We start from the raw sequence: 16026 nt of genomic DNA on the forward strand, positions 1-16026 counted from the left end.
CACGTTAACGTAAGCTATGAACATAAAACAAACAACACTTACTGTGGTTTGAAAAGAGCAACATGGACTTTGGCATGAAAAACTAGCATGGACAGAGTATGAAAAGAACCCAATGACGCCAGGCCGACTGACCGGCAATGGCAGGCTTAAATAATGCCTCTGATTAGTGCTCGGGTAGCAGGTGAGCGGCTGAACACCAATCAGAGACAGCTGAATGTAATTTACAACCATGGCAACAAAACTTGGGAGTTAAAAAAAACAAGAACTCAAAGAGTCCAAAAGTCAACAGAACATAGCCAAACAAGACATGATCAAAAGACATGAGGACGGATTCCAAATGTCCAAAAAAACGAAATTAAAAAAAACAGGAACTTAAAGAGTCCTAAGGTCAACAGAATATAGCTAAACAAGACATGTTTAAAAGACATGACAATTTGTTGAATCCATTATATGATTTAATTCCACATACTGATTTGCTAATTTAAATTTTTGTCCAATGTTATTAGGGGTGTAACGGTTGATTGATTTAAATTCCTAAATCTCAAGTATATAGAGCTGTGCTCGGCAAGTTTGCCTTCTAAGAAATAGTAATCAATCTAAGAACGTCTTAAAAGGGAATCGATCGTTTTGATCCATAACTGAAAAAGGAAAACATTTGACTTAAGAATGGCAGACTTTATATTAAATGTAGCACTTTTAATAATAAAGAATGTTCAACTTTAAATCAATTGCTCTATCTGTGGCGTCATAAAAATGGTGGATAATTGGGGTGGTCGAGAAACGCAAATGCGACAAGACAGTAGTGTATTATCTGTGATTCATACGTGTGCGTGCGCGCGCGTGTGTGTGTGTGTGTGTATGCGTGTACGCTAGAGATGCGCGGTTTGCGGTCTCATCCGCGGAGTCCGCGGGTGAACCGCGGGTCAGGCGGTTAACATGACAAAAAAATAGATTTTAATTAGATTCGGGCGGGTGGCGGTTGAACCATCCGGAGATATTTCATATACATGGTTCTGGGATCGGTTTCCTTTGCCATTCAAAGAGACATTTAAGACCCGTGTCATAAAGTGGAGAAGTCAATGGGAGACGCTTTTATTCTCTTGAATGACTTGCCGGCAGTCACGCAGATATTAAATATTAGTGCGTGCTATGAAGCCATTGGTTTTGGCGCCTTCTACATCATACAAGATTTGCTTGTCAGTCCAGCATTATGTTGTGTGTGGCTTCCGCGGCAACACGCACACGACTGAAAGGCATACTGGGTGACACAAAGTACACTAATGGTTGTGATATAAACAATTTTAACACTCTTCGTAATATGCGCCACGCTTTGAAGCCACACCAATTAAGAACGACAAACACATTTTGGGAGAACATCCTCACAGTAACACAACATAAACGCAACACAACAAATACCTTTGTATTCATGACACTTCCTGACTATTTTATACACCCCAAACCCATCACCTTGATCACCCCCTGGGAAGTGAGGGGAGCAGTGGGCAGCAGTGGTGCCGCGCCCAGGAATCATTTATGGTGATGTAACCCCCAATTCCAACACCTGATGCTGAGTGCCAAGCAGGGAGGCAATGGGTCCCATTTTTTTATAGTCTTTAGTGTGACTCGGCCGGGATTTGAACTCCCAACCTACCGATTTCAGGGCAGACACTCTAACCACTAGGCCACTGAGTAGGTGCGTAAATGTAAAAAATACGCAGGGGATCAAATACTGTACTCAATGTAGCATTTGAGTGACAATAATACCTCAAAATATCATTAACATTGCAATTTTGATTAGGGCTGGGCGATATATCGGTATACACAATATATCGCGGGTTTGTCTCTGTGCAGTATAGAAAATCACTATATCGTGATATTCGATTATACGTTCTCACGCAGTTGCTTTTAGCTGCAGGCATTACATTACAGGCTCTTCTCTGTCTTTCCTGTCTCTCCTTCTCACAGACAAGCGCACCTTCTTACACATGTCACATACTGTCACGTCATACGTCACATACGTATACGCACTCGCGGAGCAGAGAGGTAGCAGCGTGGGTAACTTTAGCTGTGATGCTAGCGTAGCCGTGCGAGTGGTAATACGAGAGAAAGAAGGTGCGAATGAAGGAAGAATTAATTCCCAAGAAAAACAGCAGGGGATCCATCGTCTGGCGGTGGTTTGGCTTCAAGTGGGAATATGTCGAACAGACAACCGTAATTTGTCAAGTGTGGTGCTGAAGCGTTGCTATAAAAAGTAGCATTACTGCTAATATGTAGCATCATTTGAAAAGTCACCTGCTAGAGAACGAAGAGTGTCTGAAACCCCGCATGTCAACATCTCCATTCGGTGCCACACCATCAAAATGCCGAAGCAAACATTTCCAGATCAACACTGTATGAAAAAAATAGTCAACAACACAATTTGAAAATGTCCGTAGTAACATACCTCATAGCGAAGGATGAATACTGTTTGATTTCTTATCATGCACCTCTTTTTTTTTTTGACACTTAAAATGTATCTGACAATCTTGCACTTTCTGTTTTGCAAATGACATGAATGTTTGTGCCATCACTGAATTACTGTTTAATAAATACACTTTTGGTCAATTGACTTAGTTGTGATTTCCCTCTCTGCATGAGAGTTTAAAATGAGCATTTATTAATGCAGTATGAACAAGAATGTTTTAATGTAGACACATAGAATCATCATACTGCTGTGATTATATGTATTAAGTGTTCTTTCAAGACTAAGTCAAAATATGGAGATATATATCGTGTATCGTGATATATATATTTAAAAAAGGCCATATCGCCCAGCCCTAATTTTGATACATCAACACATCATAGACAAGTTTGTCATAAATCAACATCACGTGATCTCCTTGGACATATGCTTGTTAGCACATGTAGTGCAGCAAACATGCATGAGAATTACAACAAAGTATAATACAATTTTAGCTGTACTGAACATTCCTGCATGTAAATATTAAACTATGCAAGCTTTAAATTGTTTCCATAATGCACCTTTACCACGGTGAATGAAAAATATGTCCCACACAAAAACGCTCTGTTTTATAGAAAACTACACTTGTGCTTTTTTATAGTGAAGTTATTAATTATAATTATGTGTATGCTCGGCGCTGTCAATTGAGATTTCTGTTTCTGTAATCCCGCAAAGCCGGGACTGGCACTGCCTTCTGTCCGGGCATCCTTTCTACCACAAAACACACACGCACGTAACAAAAGCAAGCCTCTTTTTTTTTTTCCAGACACGTCATGCAAAACCAAGAAATGCAAACCCTTGCCAGCGGGGAGTGAGGGTGGGGACCTTTCGTTCTAAGTTGCAGGTCTTCCGTTACTTATTGAAAATAATAGAGCCCGGGTACTGACAAAATAGATCCCGCCAAGGCAACGTGCCTCCCGCACAGACTTCAAGCATCATCCCGGAGACCGGAGCGCAGGGATATGGCGGTGCCGCAGTGCCGCTTTACAGGCTGCGCGATCCTTCCTCGGTGCAAATAGTTCTGACGAGGAGAGTGACCGTGATCATGTAGAGCAGTGGTTCTCAACCTTTTTTCAGTGATGTACCCGCTGTGAACATTTTTTTAATTCAAGTACCCCCTAATGTGAAATGTGAAATGTGAAATATATTTATATAGCGCTTTTCTCTAGTGACTCAAAGTGCTTTACATAGTGAAACCCAATATCCAAGTTACATTTAAACCAGTGTGGGTGGCACTGGGAGCAGATGGGTAAAGTGCCTTGCCCAAGGATACAACGGCAATGACTAGGATGGCAGAAGTGGGAATCGAACCTGCAACCCTCAAATTGCTGGCACGGCCACTCTACCAACTGAGCTATGCCGCAGAGCAGAGCATTTTTGGTTGAAAAAAGAGATGAGGTAAAATACAGCACTATGTCGTAAGTTTCTGATTTATTAAATTGTATAACAATGCAAAATATTGCTCATTTGTAGTGGTCTTTCTTGAACTATTTGGTATAAAAAGATATAAAAAGAACTAAAAACTTGTTGGAAAATAAACAAGTGATTCAGTAATAAATAAAGATGTCTACACATAGAAGTAATCATCAACTTAAAGTGCCCTCTTTGGGGATTGTAATAGAGATCCATCGGGATTCATAAACTTAATTCTAAATATTTCTTTACAAAAAAAATAAAAAATCTTTAACATCAATCTTTATGGAACATGTCCACAAAAAATCTAGCTGTCAAAACTGAATATTGCATTGTTGCATTTATTTTCACAGTTTATTAACTTACATTCATATGTTGTTGAAGTATTATTCAATAAATATATTTATAAAGGATTTTTGAATTGTTGCTATTTTTAGAATATTAAAAAAAAAAAAATCTCCCATACCCCTTGGCATACCTTCAAGTACCCCCAAGGGTACGCGTACCCCCATTTGAGAACCACTGATGTAGAGGAAGTGGACAAATTTAAGTACCTGACGATGACGTTGATATTGCGATATCGCCTTGATTGACTTAAATATTTCATTACATCAGTAAGTCACTCCTGAGTGTCTAAATTTGCGGCAGCTTTTTCATGAAGTTGCCTTTTATAACTTATAAATGTGATGCTACTTTTCTGAGCATGCACAGTTTTTGCTAAACACCAGGTGAGGCATGGATACTTTTGGAGGTTGCTTTTTTTTTTACCTAAATTCATATGTGCAGCTCTAATCATTGTTGATTTAGGTTGCACATTAGAGCAACAGGAAAAAGAAGGGAGTTATTCGCTTTCATAAAAATGTTATCATGATATTATGATATGACTCATATCACTTATATCAGTGGTTCTCAACCTTTTTCAGTGATATACCCCCTGTAAACATTTTTTTTTAATTCAAGTACCCACTAATCAGAGCAAAGCATTTTTGGTTGAAAAAAAGAGAAGAAGTAAAATACAGCACTATGTCATCAGTTTCTGATTTATTAAATTGTATAACAGTGCAAAATATTGCTCATTTGTAGTGGTCTTTCTTGAACTATTTGTGATAAAAAGATATAAAAATAACTAAAAACTTGTTGAAAAATAAACAAGTGATTCAATTATAAATAAAGATTTCTACACATAGAAGTAATCATCAACTTAAAGTGCCCTCTTTGGGGATTGTAATAGAGATCCATCTGGATTCATGAACTTAATTTTAAAAATTTCTTCACCAAAAAAGAAATCTTTAACATCAATATTTATGGAACATGTCCACAAAAAATCTAGCTGTCAACACTGAATATTGCATTGTTGCATTTCTTTTCACAGTTTATGAACTTACATTCATATGTTGTTGAAGTATTATTATTCAATAATTATATTCATGAAGGATTTTTAAATTGTTGCTATTTTTAGAATATTGAAAAAAAAAAAATCTTAACGTACCCCTTGGCATACCTTCAAGTACCTCCAGGGGTACGCGTACCCCCATTTGAGAACCACTGACTTATATGACTTACTTATGATGATATATTGTGAAATGTAACCAATTGTTCTGGGCAAACTGAATTAGGTGGTTCAGAGGAAATTGGATAACTGTGTAAAAAAAAATGGGGGGCGGATTCAAAAAGTTTATACTTCTTCTCATTACGCTTTTGAGATATGATTTATCTTATTTTCTTTTCTTAACTAAATTTTCTTTTCTTTTTTGTGAAATAAAAATAATAATGCCATTGAGCACAACTGTCCAATGGAGTTATGTATGTATATTTTGTATTACATGTATGACTATGACATACTGAATAAAATAATACCAATACAAATATTAATAATATGATAAATGAGTCCAAAGAGTACAAACCCCGTTTCCATATGAGTTGGGAAATTGTGTTAGATGTAAATATAAACGGAATACAATGATTTGCAAATCATGTTCAACCCATATTCAGTTGAATATGCTACAAAGACAACATATTTGATGTTCAAACTGATAAACGTTTTTTTTTTTTTTTTTTTTTTTTGCAAATAATCATTAACTTTACAATTTAATGCCAGCAACACGTGACAAAGAAGTTGGGAAAGGTGGCAATAAATGCTGATAAAAATGAAGAATGCTCATCAAACGCTTATTTTGAACATCCCAAAAGTGTGCAGGCTAATTGGGAACAGGCATGTGCCATGATTGGGTATAAAAACAGCTTCCATGAAATGCTAAGTAATTCACAAACAAGGATGGGGTGAGGGTCACTAATTTGTAAGCAAATTGTCGAACAGTTTTAGAACAACATTTCTCAACGAGCTATTGCAAGGAATTTAGGGATTTTACCATCTATGGTCCGTAAAATCATCTAAAGGTTCAGAAAATCTGGAAAAATCACTGCACGTAAGCGATGATATTACGGATCGTTGATCCTTCAGGTGGTACTGCATCAAAAACCGACATTCGTGTGTAAAGGATATCACCACATGGGCTCAGGAACACTTCATAAAACCACTGTCAGTAACTACAGTTGGTCGCTTCATCTGTAAGTGCAAGTTAAAACTCTACTATGCAAAGCGAAAGCCATTTGTCAACAACACAAAGGAACCATTAATGCTGAAAGATACATACAGGTTTTGAAGCAACATATGTTGTCATCCAAGCAACGTTATCATGGACGCCACTGCTTATTTCAGAAAAACAATGCCAAACCACGTGTTACAACAGAATGGCTTCGTAGTAAAAGATTACGGGTACTTTCCTGGCCCGCCTGCAGTCCAGACATGTCTGCCATCGAAAATGTGTGGTGCATTATGAAGCGTAAAATATAACAACAAGATCCCGGACTGTTGAACAACTTAAGCTGTACATCAAGCAAGAATGGGAAATAATTCCACTTTCAAATTTTTAACAAATAGTTTCCTCAGTTCTCAAACGTTTATTGAGTGTTGTTAAAAGAAAATGTGATGTAACACAGTGGTGAACATGCCCTTTCCCAACTACTTGGGAACGCGTTGCAGCCATGAAATTCTAAGTTAATGATTATTTGAAAATATAAATAAAGTTTATTAGTTTGAACATCAAATATCTTGTCTTTGTAGTGCATTCAACTGAATATGGGTTGAAAAGGATTTGCAAATCATTGTATTCCGTTTATATTTACATCCAACATAATTTCCCAACTCAAATGAAAACGGGGATTGTATTTGATGAAGTTGTAATTAAATACTTTTTGGTCCCTATTGCTTTTAACAAAATTAATCAAGTATTGTGAGTGTTATCTTACCTTTGTGTATTTGTATCTGAAGCAGCAATGGCTATCCTCCGTGAAAACGTACCGTGTATGATCACATTAATTTTGTCTTGAAGTCCAGTTTAGAGAAGTATTTCATTTTGGCAGACACATTCATGTAATTCAATTTCATTCCAAGCCATAAAACTATATTTTTTTGCATCTGACAAAAACCACCCACAAACGCTGACTTAGTCTAATAAAAATGGCATGTTTGTTATGAATAAAGTTTTTTGGGGAAAAAAGAAGGCTGGCTTCCGCTGGAGAGACATGTGTCTGCTAGGTTAGCGCCCCCTAATCTCCCATTGTGGTGAGTCAGAGTACTGCAGAGGCATTGAGTGCAAGTTAACAAAATATATTGCCCCCTACTGTGAGGCAGAGGTGCTTGCTGCCTCATGGCCTGCCCTTTCCCCGTGGCAACAAGTTATGCTCATGATTGTATACATTTACTATCAATGTTTTAAGTGTTCCTTGTAAACTTAATCAGAGGGTTTCAACAAAAATTTACAAAAAATACTGTGTTGTTGTTCTATTCCTTTTAAACGTAGACACTAGATGGCAATAAAGGCACATACTTGGAGCTCATTGTCAAATTATCATGCTGTTTTAATTAAATCCATCCATGGGATGGCGTGGCGCAGTGGAAGAGTGGCCGTACGCAACCCGAGGGTCCCTGGTTCAATCCCCACATAGTACCAACCTCGTCACGTCTGTTGTGTCCTGAGCAAGACAGTTCACCCTTGCTCCCGATGGGTCCTGGTGAGCGCCTTGCATGGCAGCTCCCTCCATCAGTGTGGGAATGTGTGTGTGAATGGGTAAATGTGGAAGTAGCGTCAAATTGCTTTGAGTACCTTGAAGGTAGAAAAGTGCTATACAGGTACAACCCATTTAACGCAAGTCTCTCTCAGGTTCGCGGGGCTGCTAGAGCCTATCCCAGCTCCACTCAGGGTGGGACAGTCGGGTACACCCTGGACTAGGGTTGTACGGTATACCGGTATTAGTATAGTACTGTGATACAAATGAATCATATTCGGTAGTATGCCGCCTCTGAAAAGTACCGGTCCACCCCCATCGTTGTAACGTCGTGTCATTGCTGGTTTACTAGCAGATGAGCATGTTCGGTAGCGCACAATCACAGAGTACTTACAGACACGGTGTGTAGACAGAAAAGGGAGAACAGACACATTTTGGCATAAAGACTTACAATAAAGGTGAAGTTATAACACTGAAACGCCCCAGTAAAAGGTGCTTTAAGACATGGCTAGCTCGCTAACGGCTTGAGTCCAACCCCAGTCTGCAGTGTTATAGCTACTTCTAAATCACTAAACCTCACCTCCATAGCGACAAATAAAGTGAGTTTCTTACAAGTATCTCTCCTACAGGACGAGGATAGCTAAACATACTTTACTACACATCGTAGCTCACCGACTTCACAATGTAAACAAACGGCATTGGTGGATCTACACCTAACATCTACTGTTAATGATACAGAGTACATTAATGTATCTAGTTAATACTACTAAGAGTACATCAATATTTTTTGGTATCACAAGATCTTTTTAAGTTTTGTTTTTAATGTGTATTATGTTTATAAACTCAGGAAATATGTCCCTGGACACATGAGGACTTTGAATATGACCAATGTATGATCCTGTAACTACTTAGTATCGGATTGATACCAACATTTGTGGTATCATCTAAAACAAATGCAAGGTATCAAACAACAGAAGAATAAGTGATTATTACATTTAAACCGAAGTGTAGATAAAACACATTGAACGACAAAGTAAGCAGATATGAAAAATTAGATTAATAATTTATTTTCTACAATTTGTTCTAATAATTTTGACAAAATAATAAAATGGAAATTGACACAATATGTAACTGCTAATGTCAGCAGCTCAATTAGGAGCCTTTGTTTGCTTACTTACTAATAAAAGACAAGTTGTCTTGTATGTTCACTATTTTATTTAAGGACAAACTTGCAATAAGAAACATATGGGTTTTTTATTGCAAATGTGTCCTTAAATGTAACTATGAATGTGCTTTAATGTACCCCAAGATTTTTTGTTAAAATAAAGCCAATAATGCAATTTTTTGCCATCCCTTTTACAAACCCGTTTCCATATGAGTTGGGAAATTGTGTTAGATGTAGATATTAACGGAATACAATGATTTGCAAATCCTTTTCAACCCATATTTAATTGAATGCACTACAAAGACAAGATATTTTATGTTCAAACTCATAAACTTAGTTGTTTTTTTTGCAAATAATAATTAACTTAGAATTTCATGGCAGCAACACGTGCCAAAGTAGTAGAGAAAGGGCATGTTCACCACTGTCTTACATCACATTTTCTTTTAACAGCACTCAATAAACATTTGGGAACTGAGGAAACTAATTGTTGAAGCTTTGAAAGTGGAATTCTTTACCATTCTTGCTTGCTGTACAATTTAAGTTGTTCAACAGTCCGGGGTCTTGTCATCGTATTTTACGCTTCATAATGCGCCACACATTTTCGATAGGAGACATGTCTGGACTGCAGGAGGGCCAGGAAAGTACCATGCTGTTGTAACGCATGGCTTGGCATTGTTTTGCTGAAATAAGCAGGGGTGTCCATGATAACATTGCTTGGATGACAACATTTGTTGCTCTAAAACCTGTATGGACCATTCAGCATTAATGGTGCTTTCACAGATGTGTAAGTTACCCATGCCTTGGGCACTAATACACCCCCATACCATCACAGATGCTGGCTTTTGAACTTTGCGCCTAACAATCCGGATGGTTATTTTCCTCTTTGTTCTGGAGGACACCACGTCCACAGTTTCCAAATATAATTTGAAATGTGGACTGTCAGACCACAGAACACTTTTCCACTTTGCATCAGTCCATGTCAGATGAGCTTGGTGTTGTTGATAAATGGGTTTGGCTTTGCATAGTAAAGTTCTAACTTGCACTTACAGATGCAGCGACCAACTGTAGTTACTGACAGTGGTTTTATGAAGTGTTCCCGAGCCCATGTGGTGATATCCTCTACACACTGATGTCGGTTTTTGATGCAGTATCGCCTGAAGGATCAAAGGTCCGTAATATCATCGTCTACGTGCAGTGATTTCTCCAGATTCTCTGAACCTTTTGATGATTTTACGGACCGTAGATGGTAAAATCCCTAAATTCCTTGCAATAGCTCGTTGAGAAATGTTGTTCTAAAACTGTTCGACAATTTGCTTACAAATTGATGACCCTCGCCCCATCCTTGTTTGTGAATGACTTAGCATATCACGGAAGCTGTTTTCATACACAATCATGACACCCACCTGTTCCCAATTAGCCTGCACACCTGTGGGATGTTCCATATAAGTGTTTGATGAGCATTCCTCAACTTTATCGGTATTTATTACCACCTTTCCTAACTACTTTGTCACGTGTTGCTGGCATCAAATTCTAAAGTTAATGATTGTTTGCAAAAAAAAAGCATATTCAACTGAATGTGGGTTGAAAATGATTTGCAAATCATTGTATTACGTTTATATTTACATCTAACACAATTTCCCAACTCATATGGAAACGGGGTTTGTACGTACCGAACCGATATTTTAGTGTATCGTTAAACCCCTGACATATATATATATATATATATATATATATATATATATAAATATATATATATATATATATATATATATCCATCCATCCATTTCCTACCGCTTAATCCCTTTGGGGTTGCATTGGCGCTGGAGCCCATCTCAGTTCCACCCGGCGGAAGGCGGGGTACACCCTGGACAAGTCGCCACCTCATCACAGGGCCAACAAATATAGACAGACAACATTCACACTCACATTCACACACTAGGGCCAATTTAGTGTTGCCAATTAACATATCCCCAGGTGCATGTCTTATACACTTTTTTTTTTTGAAGATTGGCACCTAAGGTTACTGCATATCTGGGGCCCCTGGGTCCCACCGTCCGATCCTTCCAGAAGCTCGTCTTGGTTAGGGTCTGCTTGGTCTAGTCCCCGGGTCTATCGTGGCAGCTTTGTGCACTGCAAAGTATTCCGCTGTGCTGCATACGGTTCAAAAAGGAGAGGTACCCATTCCTATGCCTGATATTGATTGACATATGCAGGAAGGCCCACTGGAAAGTTGGAAAGTGACAAAAAAATAAATTAATCCTGCACGTGCCATCACAAATATTTGCGAGACTTTTAGGGTATACAATCTAAATTAGTTCTGTGTTGTTATTCTTTGGCTTACCTGCAATTTACAAACTGAAAAATAACAACCTCCTTGCACAAGCTGAACCTGCTGTTGTTTATGTGTGGTGATTAAATGGTCGTCTGTGGACAGAGCAACTTGTGTGGGTTGTTTATTTTTAGCCCACTTTAATGATGCACAGGCTGAGCGGTGTTTCCTAAAGTGCTTCTGTCCTCGCTGTCCAGTGCCGGCAAGAATTATCATGGCGGGGGGTTTGGAAAGCATTTGACCTTGTTTCGAGTTTCCAGGAGGTCAACCTAGTGACAAAGTGGCACAGCCTACATAGACAACAGCGAGGCAGCTAATTCTGCTCCTCATGGAAGAAAATGTGCTGCTCTCCTTTAGCAGTGTCATTGTTATGTGTAATTGAACCGTCACCCTCACTTCCCTCATCCTGCACAGCTTCATTTAGCCCTTTTTGACTTTATGTGTGTGTTCAGTCAAGAAAATATGTTTCCTTTGAATATGTTCTGTTTTATTGATTTTCATTCATGTAAAGATGGAGTTTTTTAAAAGGGCAGTGCACATTTTCGGGATGAATTCGTTCACAATCATTATTAAGGACATGACGACAAAAGTATTTTTTTCATGTATTATAAATAATAAATGAATTTAAGTATATATTTAAGTAGTTTAAGCATATATGTGATATAGTCACAGGTACGTGTATAAAAAGATTAGATTTTTACATATTTTTATAATTTTAAGCATACGCGGCACATTCATTTAAAAAAACGCATCACAATGTTTGCTAATTTTTTTCCACCAACATAACTGATTACTGCTCACTGCAGACTTCATGGGAGCCAACAAACATAATAAAACATCACTTACTGTACAAGGTCTGGAGGTCGAGAATCTAGAAGAAGGACTCATAATCCTCTTTTTGTATCGTTCTCGCCATTACCGGGTCTAAATTGGTTGTAAAAAGGTATCAACTTGGCCGAAGTTGCCTCAGGCTTCTTCTATTAAGGTGGGGTGCATGATTCATGATCTACAATAAACTTCCAAGGAGCAGGGAAGCGAGGAAACAGCTGACTATTCGATGATGTAAACATAACAGCATAAACTGGTGATCACATTGCGGTTATAAATAGCTTGTCTGCATTAGCTCTTATGATAACAATATCACTAATACTTGGTTAATATTTAAGTCACGAAATGTAAATAGAGTAATGTAGGAGCTTTTTAGATGATTGTTTGAGGTTTTTTTGTGAATAGAGGACCTCCCATTAGCTCTGCTCTAAGCTGACTTTTATTCACGTTAATTTACAAGTTTGAATGCATTAAAAATGTATTCATTGTCATGTCTTTCATAAAGATAGGCAAAACTCCCCAAAAAAGTACAGATCCCCTCTAATGTTTGATTTGTGAGACAAATGTATTGTTCCTTTTGGCCAGATTATTGTCATTTTGCCACAGTGGTTTATACTATAATATATATTCTATTAGAGTATATATTATGGTGTTTATTTATTATTATTATTAATTCACTGCCTTTTATTTAATTTGATTCCTGTGTTTTTCCCTTATGTTGTACATGGTACACATTTTAAAAAGCCAGAAAAAAGGCATGTTTGTAGCTAGAGTTTATTTTAATAAACTATCAAACTGAGCATGTTTTCTGTTGTTTGTGTCGTAACTTGGACTTTGGTGCAGTTTCCTGCGTGAATTGTTTTCCCCAGATACAAAAGGACTGGACCGGACATGGCGTGAAGGTGAATACAAGATTTAATATTATTACTATAAAAGTACCAAACGAAAGGCGCGCACAAGGCGGAGGCAAAACCAATTTAGGACACGAAACATGAACGAAACAACGCAGTAAACTGTGGCTTGAATAACAAAGAAAACTCACATGGCAAGACAAGAGCAGCATGAATCAAGTATCAAAATGGTATTCGATGTCAGGAGTATCTGTGACATAAAGTGAGCAGGAGTAATGATGCCAGGACGACCAACAGAAAATGACAGGCTTAAATAGTCTCTTCATGATTGAAAACAGGTGTGTGAGTCCAAATGAGTCAGGTGAAACCAGTGAGTTGTCATGGAAACAAAACAAGGGAGTGAAAAAAACAGGAACTAATGGAGTCTTGAAGTAACAGAACATAACTAAACAAAACATGATCACTAGACATGACAGTTTGGTGGAAAGTTGAACATTAAATTATATATTCAAAAAATGTAGCTTTAATGTAGCAAGCTACTTTTGCCGTGTAACTTGCTACAATTCTCTGGGGATAGCTTCACCTGTAGTTTAGCTAGATTTAATCAAGAGTAACTTGTAGCTCAGCTTACTTTGTTTTCCAAGTAGCTTGCCCATCACTGCAATTCGGTACACTTTATTTTTCTAAATCATATAATTTTGTGTACAATTGTTTTGTATTTCAATTATGTCATGATCCGCTACCCGGATCATAGACGTTTGTGGATTTTTTAGTTTGTTTGTGCACTTCCTTATTTACCTGGTAACCATGGTTTCGTATTAGTTCCACCTGCTACTTGTTTTTGATGCGCACCTGTGTTCCATTTATAACTTCCTGTCTACTCCCCTCATTCAGTCTGGATCTTTTGTTTGCTGTAAGCAACTTTCACGAGGTAACCTCCTATGTCTTGTTCCTTGCTAAGTTTTATCTCTGCTTTCCGTGCGCTCGGCACGCTACTTTTGAACTCTGTTCTCAGTGTTAGTTTAGCTTTAGCTTACCGTGCATAGGCACGCGCTTTCTTTTGCCTTTTTGTACCAGTGTTATTTTATTTTTGTATATTAAATCAAGCTCTTACCTGCTATTCCTGTCCCGTCTGGTCCATATTGCATCTTGGGGTGACCTAAAATAGTCTGTTTATTTACATAGTGTCACTAAAGAAATATAGTAAACCACTCCTCCATAGGTAATTGGCATGATTGTATAAACTACCCGGAACTGTGAAATTCAGTGGAAACCCAAATCACACACTTCTACAGGAACCTAAAGTTTCAGGATTTCCTAATTCTTTAGTCGAAAAGGGCCTAATAAAGCTGAATGTGAGAATAAATTTAGGTTACATAAAATATCTTTAAGTTATTGAATTCCAGTCTTACTGTAGACTGTAATGAAGGTAGAGTTTTAGTGGAAATGGGAATTCCATCCATCCATCTTCTCTTGCTTATCAGAGGTCGGGTCGCGGGGGCAGCAGCCTAAGCAGAGAAGCCCAGACTCCCCTCTCCAGAGCCACTTTGTCCAACTCCTCCCGGGGGATCCCCAAGCATTCCCAGGCCAGTTGGGAGACAGAGTGGACACCTGTGGACAACAAATCCGTGCCCCCCCTGGCTCATCACACAGCACACAGTCCCTCTGGGAGAGTGACACGATCGACCAGTATACAACAAACAAATTCTGATTGTTCATAAAAAGCTGAAATAATTACTACGGTACGGTGTGTCTGTGATGCTGGCGAACATGCAAAAAAATACTTTAGTCATGACACAAAGTTCTGAGACTTCTACAGAAATATCTACATATCTCGGGTTTTAAACAAATATAAGCCTAAAGGACGACACGGGACATAATTTCTTTGTGCGCTGCGGTCTCACTCACTTGTTGTTTGGCTTGAAGATGGCCAGGTTGTAGTAGGTGAGTGTTTGACTGAGCAACTGATGAAATATGTGTTGCGGGTGTATGCTCTGTCAAAGTAAACAAAGAAACTCAAAACCGATCCATGCATCAAACTGTTGGCTCAAAACCCAAATCAATAAAACAAAAACAAAACAGCGTACTTTCTTTTCATTTCAAAACAAAGGTTCAATACTGAGTGGTACCGAGCGGTTTAACACAATTTCTGCTGTCGTCTCTTGTGTGCAGCCAGCGCACCTGTGTCTGATTGAATATCAAGACTACGGCCTGCATTGATTGCGTCACCGCTCAAAACCAACAAAAATGTGACGCTTGTGGTTTCTCTTTAGATGGCAACACTCATATCAACAGATATGGGAACTGAAAAGCAAACCAAAATTGGTTTGATTTTTAAAGACAAGCCTGGCCTGTAAGAAAATATGTACTATGATGCGCGGTCAAATCTCTTTTTGCCTCAACTTTTGTGTTATATGTACATTAGGGTCCGTGTACCTTCCATTCATTCTATTTCCAATTTTGAAACGCAAATCCAAAAACTAATTGAAGGCCATTTTTCTTTTTTCACTAAATATGACAGATTTAAAAACAAACAAAAAAGGTTTGATTTTCATTCAAATATTGCCATAACATTTGATTTTGTGCTGTTTTTCTTTTATGTGGTCTGTGTACCTTCAATCAATCATATCAATGTTTATTTATTTAGCCCTAAATTACAAGTTTCTCAAAGGGCTGCAAAAGCCACAACGACATCCGCGGTACAGAACCCACATGAGGGCAAGGAAAAACTCACCCCAGTGGGACGTTGATGTGAATGACTATGACAAACCTTGGAGAGGACCGCATATGTGGGCAACTCCGCCCTCTAGGGGGCACCGAAAGCAATGGACATCGAGTGGGTCTAACATAATATTGTGAAAGTCCAGTCTAT

The 16026-nt window shown here is 38.2% G+C and overlaps 1 protein-coding gene across 1 annotated transcript in view; it reads right to left on the reverse strand.

The window, feature by feature from the left end:
- The window catches only part of LOC133550448 (autism susceptibility gene 2 protein homolog), a 644977-nt gene extending 629679 nt beyond the window's left edge, over positions 1-15298 (reverse strand). The window contains exon 1 of the mRNA XM_061896430.1: positions 15063-15298. The gene's annotated coding sequence lies outside the window, so the exon portion shown is untranslated. The remainder of the gene's footprint in view (positions 1-15062) is intronic.
- Positions 15299-16026: the final 728 nt, after the last annotated feature.

This window comes from Nerophis ophidion, linkage group LG04, assembly GCF_033978795.1.
Source record: "Nerophis ophidion isolate RoL-2023_Sa linkage group LG04, RoL_Noph_v1.0, whole genome shotgun sequence".
Classification (NCBI taxonomy): domain Eukaryota; kingdom Metazoa; phylum Chordata; class Actinopteri; order Syngnathiformes; family Syngnathidae; genus Nerophis; species Nerophis ophidion.